This window comes from Typha latifolia, chromosome 9 (genome assembly GCF_019914945.1).
Source record: "Typha latifolia isolate L0001 chromosome 9, TyphaL0001v2, whole genome shotgun sequence".
Taxonomy (NCBI): domain Eukaryota; kingdom Viridiplantae; phylum Streptophyta; class Magnoliopsida; order Poales; family Typhaceae; genus Typha; species Typha latifolia.
Window position 1 is genome coordinate 8,551,296 of NC_133094.1, and position 12,198 is coordinate 8,563,493.

A 12,198-nucleotide genomic window follows, 5' to 3' on the forward strand; every position below is an offset into this window, starting at 1 on the left:
GCTAGCGTTTAGACCCCTACTTATACTTAATAAAAATATCATTAAAACAAACAAACCAAAAGGATGGTAGCATCAAGTGCACGGACCCGCCTCTTGTCCCCATGCATACAAAAGTGAGGCATACTTGAAACTGAAGCCTATTGAAGGTGGAGACTTAGCACCATAAAACGAAAAGCCACCTCCTCACTCTCTTCACAAGCCAAGGGATCTCTGTCCAATCAAACCACCACATAAATATGTATAAATGATGGTCGTCAAAACTAAGCGGCGGTGAGATATCCGCTACTCAGCCAGCAATAAAGCTCTTAGCTTAGAATTGCCAAGGATGCAAAGGTTCCTTGATAATTCGAAATCTCAAGAACTTCCTCCGCTCCAAATTGAACATGGCCTTTCTTGTCAAAATAAAGTGTGGTAAGACAAAGGCGATTGCCATAATCTCCTTTGCATAGCAGCTTCATTGTCAACTCTACTAGGATCTCGAGTGGCTTATGCCTTCTATAGGACAACAGCGTGGCTATGGATATTCTAGAAGTCAGCTTGAACTTCATCTTTGCTCGCATCAACAGCATAGCTCTTGATCTTAGCTGGGTCTTGGGGTGTATCTATGGAGAATCCTACCACTCGAAAAATAGTTTCATATGGGCGAGACTTATTTCCTACGCCAAAGCAAACCAACTACCTCTTTGTTTTCTTGGAGACTTCAATTGCATTGCATCACCGGCTAAAAAGGAAGGTGGAATTGGTGGAGGCATTACTAGAATGAGAGAGTTTTATCACCTGGATTGATAAAACTGAGCTCATGGACCTAGGGTTCGTGGGCTCGACCTTCACCTAGTCTAATAGAAGATCTCCTTGCAATTTGATCCTGGAACAACATGATCATATCCTCGACAGCTACAACTAGTGTGCTAGCTTTCCTAAAGCCCGGGACCTCCATCTACCAACCATATCCTTTGACCACAATCCTATCCTACTAGATACCATGTCGGCGACAAAAAGGAGAAGATAAAATTTCATATTTGAGGCATGGTGGCTCAAGGTGGAGTCCTTCCCTTTTGTAGAGACTCTTGTAGGACCTCCTACAATCTCAACAATACCCTCAGCTCCAACCTTATAAAGCTAACTTGTGAGCTCCACTCTTGGGCTAGTAGACATTCTAATAGCCTCTTTCCAAGATAAAGCAGGTGAAACAAGAAATTCTTCATATTCAAACCAATGCTACACAACCTAGCTAGTCCCGAGAGCGTATTGTCACGGACAAAGTCTTTGAGATAGACAACGACCACGCGGCACTCAACTTTCAAGTAGCAAAGTTAAGTCAGCCGTTCGCTTCACTAGCGATGCACCTGTTTCTGGATTGCGACAAAGCAAAGACAAGCAAAATACAAAGTTTGGCAAACAAAATTGCAATTCTTTATTGATTGAAAAGGAAGTTACAAGACATGCCAACGACGAGAAAATTAAAGGGGCAGGATAGCCATCGAGGGGCAAAATGAACACCATTGAACCAGTGGCACTTCGGTTGCGAAGCTGGCTCACTTAATGCTTCTCGATAGTTCTCCTATACTACTAAGTATGAGCATCCCCAATTCTGCAACCCAGGGGGTTCAAAGGTCTTGTGGGGCGTTACGTTTTGAAAGTAAGCCCCATTTGAGTTTTGGCCATGAGTTTTATGGGCATGTGCGGAAAAAAATCCAAACTAGTGTTGCGACGACACTAATATTGCGATCCCAAATTTGCTTCGCAAGGAGCTCTTGAAGAAAACCAAAAGACACTCAAAAATATACAAAAGACATGGGGTTGGCATCCCATTTACATACTCAAAAAGCGAAAAATACAATAGGACCGACATTGCGAACAAAACGATCCTAACAAGACTCCCCACTTAGACTCTCGGCGTCCTCGTCGAGGTGATCTTCGGTTGCTACCATGATGCTTGACTTCATCTTGACGTGCTCGCCAAGTTCTTCTTTTGGTAGGCTTGAACTTTTTCTTCTTCATGCCGCAGAGTTTCTTCAAGTTCCCAACTAGCTTCTGACATTGGAAGATTCTTCCATTTGACCAAGTATTCGGTCTCCGTAGCTCCATTGGGTAGAGTTCGCACTCTGTCCACTAAGATGGTGTCAACCTACTTTTCAAGCGACGCCATTGTGGGGTTTGGCCAGCTTGACACATTGCGAGAAGGGTCTTCGCGATCGGCATGATACGGTTTGAGGCAACTCACATGGAAAACCGGATGGATTTTAAGCCAAGCCGGAAGTTGCACTCGGTAGGACACATTGCCTACTTTGTTGATGACAGGAAAATGGCCTTCATATTTGCGAGCAAGTCCTTTTATGCACCTTGCGAAAGAACTTGAGCGATACCGGTTGAAGCTTGACAAGCACCAAATCGCCTTTCTTAAAGTCTCGCGACCTTCTATTCTTGTCCGCCCACTTCTTCATCTTTTGTGCTGCCTTCTCAAAATAGGCTTTGACAATCTCCGCATTCTGATGCCACTCTTTGGCAATGTGATATGCCGAAGGGCTGCTGCCTGTGTAACCCACCACCAAGGTATGCGGTGTGGAAGGTTGTTGTCCCATGATAACTTCGAAGGGGCTTTTGTTGGATGCAGAGCTCCGCTGCAAGTTGTACGAGAATTGGGCAATGTCAAATAGCTTGACCCAATCTCACTGATTGGCACTCACAAAGTGCCGCAAGTATTGCTCAAGAAGAGCATTTATTCTCTCCGTTTGGCCATCAGTTTGGGGGTGAAGGCTTGTGGAGAAGAAGAGTTTTGACCCCAAGAGTTTGAACAACTCCGTCCAAAACCGACCCAAGAACCGAGGATCCCTATCGCTCACGATATTTTGTGGAACTCCCCAATACTTGGCCACATGTCTTAGGAACAAACGAGCTGCTTCATCAGCGGTCCCGACCTTTGGCAAGCTCAAAATGAAGTCCAAAGAGACACTTTTCCATGGCCGCTCAGGAACGGGGAACGGTTCCAACAACCCACAAGGCTTCGCGCGCTCCACCTTGTCTTGTTGGCAAATGAGACAAGTGCACACGTACTCTTCGACGTCTTCCCCCATCTTTGGCCAATAATACGCTCTTTCCACAAGAGCCAAGGTCTGATGTATGCCTGGATGACCTGCCCACAAGGTGTCATGACACTCTTTGAGCAGTTCTCTTCGCAAGTTGTTCGCCCATGGCACGTACACGCGGCTTTCTTTTGTCATGATGAGTCCCTCCTGGACCCAAAACCGTCGCGTCTTGCCTTCATCTACAAGCTTCTTGAGGGACTCCGCCATCGGATTACTTTGCATCCCCTCGTGAATCTTCTTCAAAAGCGACGCTTGCACTTGGCTTATACTCTCGTTTGCCACCGCTTTGAGAGTAGCCAATTCCGCCTTGCGGCTTAAGGCATCCGCTACTTGATTTGTTCGACCTGGTTTGTATTCCGAAACCATGTCGAATTCCGCCAAGAAGTCTTGCCATCTTACTTGCTTTAGAGAGAGTTTCTTTTGAGTTTGAAAGTAACTCAAGGCCACATTGTCGGTCTTCACAACAAAGCGAGACCCAAGGAGATAATGCCTCCAAACACGAAGGCAATGTACGACCGTCGTCATCTCCTTTTCATGCACCTATACCTCCGCTCCGTATCATTCAATTTGCGGCTTTCATAGGCAACCGGATGTCCTTCTTGCATAAGAACTCCTCCGATGGCATAATCCGAAGCATCCGTGTGAACTTCAAACGGAAGGGAGTAGTTTGGCAACTGCAATACGGGTTCCTCCATCACTGCTCTCTTTAACTCAGCAAAGGCCTCTTGACATTTGCTAGACCACTCCCATGAGCGGTCCTTCTTCAGCAAATTAGTCAGCGGCGCAGCCCTCCGCGAACGGGCTTGCCAATCATGAATGGCACGAACCTTCTCCTTGTCCATGTGAATGTGTCCTTCGCCAACTTGGTGTCCAAGGAACATGATCTCCTCTTGTGCAAAATAGCATTTCTCCTTCTTCACAAAGAGGGGGTGTTCCCTTAGCACTTTGAAGATGGCTTTGAGATGTTGGATGTGCTCTTCCAACGTCTTGCTGTACACCACGATGTCGTCGAGGTAGACCACCACGAACTTGTCAAGGTACTCATGGAACAGCTGGTTCATGAGTGTACAGAAGGTTGCAGGGGCATTCGTCAAGCCGAATGGCATCACCAAGAATTCGAATGCGCCATAACGTGTCACACACGTTGTCTTTGCTTCGTCGCCTTCCGCAACTCTGACTTGCCAATATCCCGACCGCAAGTCCAATTTGAAGAAGTACCGCGCTCCTCCAAGTTGATCAAACAAGTCCGCAATGAGAGGGATTGGGTACTTGTTTTTTATCGTAATTTTGTTCAAGGCGCGATAGTCTACACATAGTCGTAGACTCCCATCATGCTTCTTTTGAAATAGCACCGGCGCCCCAAACGGTGCCTTTTGCGAATCAGCCCACCTTTAAGCAACTCATCAAGTTGTTTCCGAAGTTCCGCCAACTCCAGAGGAGACATCCGATATGGTGCACGGGCTGGAGGCTTTGTCCCTGACTCTAATTCGATCTTGTGATCCACTGCTCGCCGAGGAGGCAAGGTCTTTGGCAATTCGGGCGGCATGACATCCCCAAACTCCTTCAAAACCCTTGCGACCCCAAGAGGAATTGGGCCATTCTCCAAAGGATTCGCCTCAAGCTTTAAGGCCGCCAAGAATGTTTGCTCACCCTTCTTGACACACTTCTTTAGCTAAAGTGCTGAAATTTGCTGTCTCCTTCGTCGTCGTCTTCACCACCGGGACGACACAAGGGGATTCATCCCCCATTATGCAAAGAGCATTAAGAAACAACATTGGCACTCCTCTCGCCGTTTGCAGAAATTTCATCCCAAGAATGACTTGGAAATCATCCAAAGGAACCGCCATGAAGTTGGCCTTGCCCCTCCAAGACCCCACCGCAACATGAACGTCCTTCGCTTGCCCGACGATTGGTTGCGACTTCGAATTCACCGCCTTCATTCGACTTGAGTCCTTTGAAAGGAGCAACCCAAGTCGTCGCGCTTCATGGTCCGCTATGAAGTTGTGAGTGGCACCAGTGTCAACCAACACCTTCGTCGACTTTCCATTGAGCTCAATGTCGACGAACATTAGCTCATTTGGCTTTCAGTTCTTTGAAGGCAAAGGCTTCCGCTTCTCCCCCACTTGAGCCTTGATTGCATTTAGAAGTCGCAATGCCCCCATGCGAGGGCCCTCCGTCGACTTCTCATCGTCGCTCTCCGAACTTTGCTCTTGGGCTTGCACTGCATTGAGCGACTTCCGTTGCGGGCAATTCTTCACAAAGTGTGGCCCTCCGCATAGGAAGCACCCCTCCTCGAGACTCTTGCTCGATTTCGCACCCTTTTGCCAAGATCCCTTCTTTTCGCTTTGCATCACCCCTTTGCCTTTCGGCCTTTGGGGCTTTGCATTGCTCATTGAATGTTTCTTCTTTGGATTTTTCAGGGGTTGAATAATCCGTCAAGCGCTCCGCCGCAGCTTGGGCCGCCGCTAAGTCAGGGATGTCCCGACGTCGCAACTCTGTTTGTGCCCAAGGCTTCAAGCCTTCCAAGAAGTGAAAAAGTTTGTCCTTCTCCGACATGTCCCGAATGTCCAGCATGAGCGTCGAGAATTGTTTGACATATTCTCGAATCGACCCCGTTTGTGTGAGGTGTCGCAAACTCCGTCTTGCAATGTACTCCACATTTTTGGGAAGGAACTGCACCTTAAGCTCCCTTTTCAAATCCTCCCAAGTATTGATGTTGCAGCGGCCACCTTGAATGTCCTCATAACGAGTCCGCCACCATAGCTTGGCATCCCCGTCGAGGTACATCATTGCGAAGGTGACTTTTGTTTCTTCCGAGTCCGATCGCACCACCCGAAAGTATTGCTCAACATCGAAAAGAAAGTTCTCCAACTCTTTGGCATCCCTTGCGCCCTTATAGCAGCGCGGTTTCAGCACCCTGACCCTTCTAGAATGCCCCTCTGCTTGTGCGGCGAGTTGCACGGTGCTCATGGCTCGCGTGAGTACCGTCACCCTTGCAGAGAGGTCCGCTAGCTGCTCTTTGAGATGTTGGACAGCTTCCTTGGTGTTGTCTCGCAACGTCTCGACCTCATCGTCGATGTGTTGCTGATATACCTCCAAGCGATCCGCCCTATCGCCGAGAGTGTATATTTGAGCAACATTGGCACTCAATTGCGAGATGTGTGCCTCCATCTCGTGAAGCCGCTCCCTGTTCCTTCGATGCCTTTCAGAATCGCTCAGATGTGGCTCCGTAATCGGCACTGTTGGTCCTTTGCCCAAATCTGATGTATTTGCTGCTTGACTTGTCTCTCTGCCTTGCTTATGGCGCCCCATTTGCAAGGATGTTGCTCTTGTCGACCGGCTCTGATACCACTTGTCCGTGACATTATGCCCAGTATCCATGAAGACCTCCTCCTTAAAGAGGAGATCTATTTGCAACTAGAGATCTCGTGTGAATTGGTTGAAGTAGGGAAATTACAATACCTCTTTTTTTCAGTCCTAGACTACCCTCGAATGTCTAGACAAAGGATGAACACTATATCAAGGCTGCCTTCATTCAGCACTTTAAGGAGATATGCAACTCCTCAAATCCTCTTTCTTTGTAAGATCAATGTCCACAGATTTTGAACTCTATGTAGAGACTCTCCCAAGGGGCAGCGAACAACCTCTGTAATAGTCCATCAAAGGAAGAGATTAGAGACACGTTCATGTGTCTCTGATCGGACAAATAATTGGGGCCTGATGGGCTTCATCCCCGGATTATGCAAATGTTCTGACCAAATTAATGGAGAAGGATTTAATCTAACATGCATTGTCTCTATCCCCCAAAAAAGAGAATTTAGAGGGAGTCGACAATTATTGCCTAATTGGTTTGTGCAATACAACTTACAAAATCATTGTCAAGCTTCTTGCTTTGAGGATGAAGCCGTTGTTAAATGGCATCATCTCCATAGCTCGAAAAGCCTTCATTTCTTGCTGGCAAATCGTAGATAACGAAATGGTAGCTCAGGAGATGTTGTGGTATCTTCAGACCTCTAAGAACCAAAATGGTTCATTTATGTTTCAGATCGACTTATTCAAGATATTTGATCGCTTAGAGTGGAGCTTTGTCTCGGAATGCCTCAACGGATATGGCTTCCCACCAAAATTGTGGACCTTATCCATACTTGTATCTCTACTATAAATGTTGTGATATAAATTAATGGCTCCACTAATGGTTCCTTCAACCCATCATGAGGTTTGAGTAAGGGTGAAAACAGATTAGATACAAATCTAATATTCGGATCCATATTTTTAATATGGATATAGATTCAGATACAATCATGAGATTCTCTAACTTTGGCAACCATAAAAATAAATAAAATATCTTTGCACATATTGACATTGTCAATCATAAAAATAAATAAAATATCCTTACACAAGTTCACATTATCAATCATAAAAATAAATAAAATATTCTTGCACAAGTTCACATTGTCAATCATAAAAGCAAATATGATATTTTTGCACAAGTTCACATTGTCAACTATAAAAATAAATAAAATATTCTTGCACAAGTTCGCATTATTAATCAGAAAAGCAAATAAAATACCCTTACACATAAAAAATCTAGACACAAGTTCACATGAACTTCAACAAATAAAATTAACACAAGTTTAAGAGGTATTGGCATCCCAAAGTTAGAGAAGAACAAAACATCCAGCTATTCAAACAACCTTCTTCATTCAAGTGCATCTACAAAATAAATAAAACTAGATTAACCAACTTAAAACTAATGTAAAGTAACTAAATTAATCAGCTTAAAATATAAAGTGAAAAATAATTGATGCTACTTATCCTAATAAAAAAAGTATATTAAAATTAGTAAATAATACTAATTTATAAAATATTATCAAATATTATAATCATTACCTTTTCTTATAGATCTTATATAATTTTGAGTGCATATTAAGCTTCTACCGATTCGGGATTCAACTTGCTATGAAAAGCATCCAATACTCGGTCATGCAGATTTAGATGCAACTATGACGACTGGAATTGCTAATACATCACAAGCAATTTGTGATAGTATATGATACTTTTTACTACATTTTGTCTTCCACCAAAATAATAAATTAGATTTACTATCATTATGTTGCTATAGAAGTTAGGCATTCTTAATATATTGATCCAAATTTATGATTGTTATTGACATTCTTCACTTAAAAATTGCTCCAAATCTTTAGCAAGATCAACCATACCACTCTACAAAGCTTGGCTATTATCTATATTCACATCCGGATCAGACGAAGAAAAAAAAAGATGCATATTAATTATACAAATTATTTATAACTTTACGAACTTCCTCAAGTTCCTTAATACCACTAAGAGAATAAATTTTAAGAAAGTATATACCATAAGTTTCATCTTGTATCGAGAATCCAAAAATAAAGTCACTGCTAGTATAAGATTGCATTGCTTGCAATATTTATCAAATTTATTTTATATTTATGTTGCTATATAAAGAGCAAATTCATCAAAACTTTTACATTATTCTTTAATTTGCAACTGAATAGCACAGAATTCTTTGAAATACATGTTAGCTATTGGATATGAAGTTCTTGAAAGTAATTCAATTATCGTATGGAATGTTTTCAAATATTTTCATAAAATAGCAACTTTCTCCTATTGCTTATTTATTGGACATACAATAAATTTAATTGGATCAGCACAATAGTCTTTTAAATGCATTGCTATAATATATAGCATCTTTTAGCATCAAATAGGTAAAATTTTATCCTGTAGATACATCAATTGAAAGAGACTTATTTGTATCTAAATTGCATTCTCTTACACTTTCAAGAAACTCCTCCATTGGCAAAAGTAAATTTTTGAGAATTAGAATTATATTACAAATATTTTCACTGCATCTTTTATTTACTTCAAACTATCTTGCACAACTAAATTAATAATATGTATGACACATCTAACATGAAAAAATATGACATTACAAACAAAAACTTATTGTTTATTCAGCCGAGTAACCATATCTTTAACATAAACATCATTAGCCCTATCATTATCTAAAGTTAATGAAAAGAGCTTCATGCTAATATTCCAATCAATCATATTATTTAAGAAATGTTTGACATAGATTTAATCTTGTATGTCTTCCTTCTAAATGCATAAAATTTATGATTTTTTTCTGAATATTTTAATCATCATCAATGAAATATATTGTAACACACAAATAGTCATTATTTTGTCTAGAAGTCCATAGATCTATGGTAGTACTCATACGATATGAAAATGAAGCAAATATATCATATAAAATCTTATTTTGTTCAACATATAATTTTAAATCTCTTTTTTAATAGTAATCCGTGACATTGTTGGAAAAGTAGGTCGTAGAGATGTTATAAAGTTAATAAAATACTTATGCTCTATAATAGAAAAAGATATTCATGAATTACTATTAATTGTCATGATAAGTTTTCTTTTGACTTATTTCCTCATTATATTCGTATGACTCTAATATTGCATCTTCTCCAACTTTTGTGAGATTGAGTATCATTTGACCTTTATCTCTACTGTGTTTATTTTTATAATGGTTCATTAAATATGATGCTCCAATAGAACTTTTCTCACTAAATTGCTTTCGATAAGATTTACATATTGTCTTGTACTTGTGAACTACGTTTCCATAAATTACTTGTCTCTTCAACTTTCTCATAATTATTTTAGACATCCGATGCCAACTTCTTTTTCTTTGTTCTATCATCACTAAAAATACCAGTTGAGGTGTCACCTTGAACTGATGCACTTGTAGATATCATTAACTCCTAAATATGAATATTAAAACTAATTATAGCTAAACTTTATATATCAAAGCATAAAAGAGAGAATACATTAAATATAAAAACATTCTTACTGGTCTTGCAATTTTTGAGAGCTAATTACTCTTCCAAGTTGCAAAAATATTAAAGAAAAAGAGTAGCCGCAAAATATGCAAATAGAGGCAAATAGTAAATCTTGTTACCTACTTCTTGACTACAAGCCTAATATTTCCTTATATGTATTGCCAAAAAAATCTTAATGCAAACTTCTATCATACTGTACTCTTGAGTTTGAACCATAAGAGTTATAGAACATTAGGTAGACTGATATCAAATATAGTACTTATAGATTATATGGATGTATCACATTTGTCAGTGATCTCCTGACTTGATAATCACGAGTAATATAGAAAGACTCATATCGAATGTATCACATTTGACAGTGATCTCCTGAGTTGATCCAAGATCTATACCTTTTCTTCACATCATTTTTGAGCTAGTGCTTGTATCTTACGCATTTAATTATTTTTCAAAAAGTTATGTTCGGTGTTCTTTATGCATAATCATACTTCATGGTTAAACAACAATAATATGACCATTGTAGTCTTGCTCATTAAATAATATGTTACAACTAATAAGTTGGAGCATCTATTCCCAGTTTGATGGAATGATGAGAAAAAAATAAAAACATGAAATTAATGATAGTGATGATAATCAGTGAATCAGATATCTGAAATAAAATGCAAAAACCTCCATTAAACACAAAATTTTGCCAAGCCAAGTTGGTCTAACAAAAAATTGTTCTAAAAAAGTTCTACAAAGCCATGCTGGATTATCAGCTACATTACCTTTCTCTCAAGGCCGAGCTCGAGAAGGAAGGATCCGAGGAGGGGAAGCTTGGTGACGTCGAGCTCGAGGAGGAAGGACAGAGGAGGCCGAGCTCGAGGAGGGAGGACCGGAGGAGGTGGAGCATAGTGTCGCTGAGCTCGAGGAGGGACAGTATGTAATAACCCAAGTAGGGATTAAAAAAGAAGAAGAAGAAGAAGAAGGTAGTGGCCTCGTGCCCATGCAAGCTTGCATGGTGAGGTGCCACATGCCCACCGGTGGTTGTGGCGGGCCCCGCACCGCCAAACCTGGCTACGCTCTCTCTCTCTCTGGCTCTCTCGCACCGCCACCCTTTTTTCCTCCACTCTCTCTCTCTCTCTCTCTCTCTCTCTCTCTCTCGGCCACCCTCTCACTCTACTCTATTCTCTCTCGCACTCCTTTCTCTCCATTGCCAACACCTTCCCTAGAGCCGCTGCCACCGGTGAGACCTCTCATTCCCCCTCTCTTTCCTTTCCTTCCTTCTCTCTCTCTCTCTCTCTCTCTCTCTCTCTCTCTCTCTCTCTCTCTCTCTCTCTTTCTTGCCCTGAGCTTGGGCTCGCCGTAGTCGAGCCGTCGGCGAGAGGTCCACACCTCCCTCCCATCCTCCCTTCTTCTTCTTCTTCTTCTTTTCTTCTTTCTTTCTTTTTTCTCCTTCCTCGGCTTCTGCTGCTGCTTTTTCTGCACAATGCTGGGCTCGGCCCAGCAATGTAGCAGGCAGTGTTGAGCCGAGCCTAGATGGCAGTTTTTTTAATTAATTATTTATTTATTTATTTATTTTATTGATGTTATTTATTTAGGTTTTTCCTTCTTAATTAATGCAAATAGATTATTTAGACATTAATTATTTTTAATAATAATATATATTCTTCAATATGATTAGTATTAATTATAATTTATATAATCAATGATTAATTAGGTATAAATATAAGTAATACTCATATTTATTTATTTATATCTCTATTAGATTAATATATAGATTTGTAAATTATGATTATCAAATTTCTATACTAATATTTTTATGAGATACATTTTAAATAATTCTAATAATTTGTTATACATTATTATTTTGTAACATATAAAATAATCATCTTATGTATTTATTTATTATTTTATAAAGTACTGACTACATAGTCCCTAATTAATCAAGATATAATTTAATTATAATTAGGTTCTTATCTATACTTATATTTTTATTTATAATTAAAAATCTAGCTAGTTATAAAGATAAGTAGAAATTCTAAAATCTAATAAATCATCATATTTTACATGAACGGATTTTAATTAGATGAACGACTAACTTCTTGCTACTTAAATATTTTTAGATCCTGAACCCCCTTATTTGAGACATCGTGGACCTTGATAGCGATGAGTGTCACTCGATTGATTGGCGAATGTAAGGGATACGTGATTTGCGTCTTCTGTTAGAGTGAGTAGTCTTATCCCCTAGACTCCGT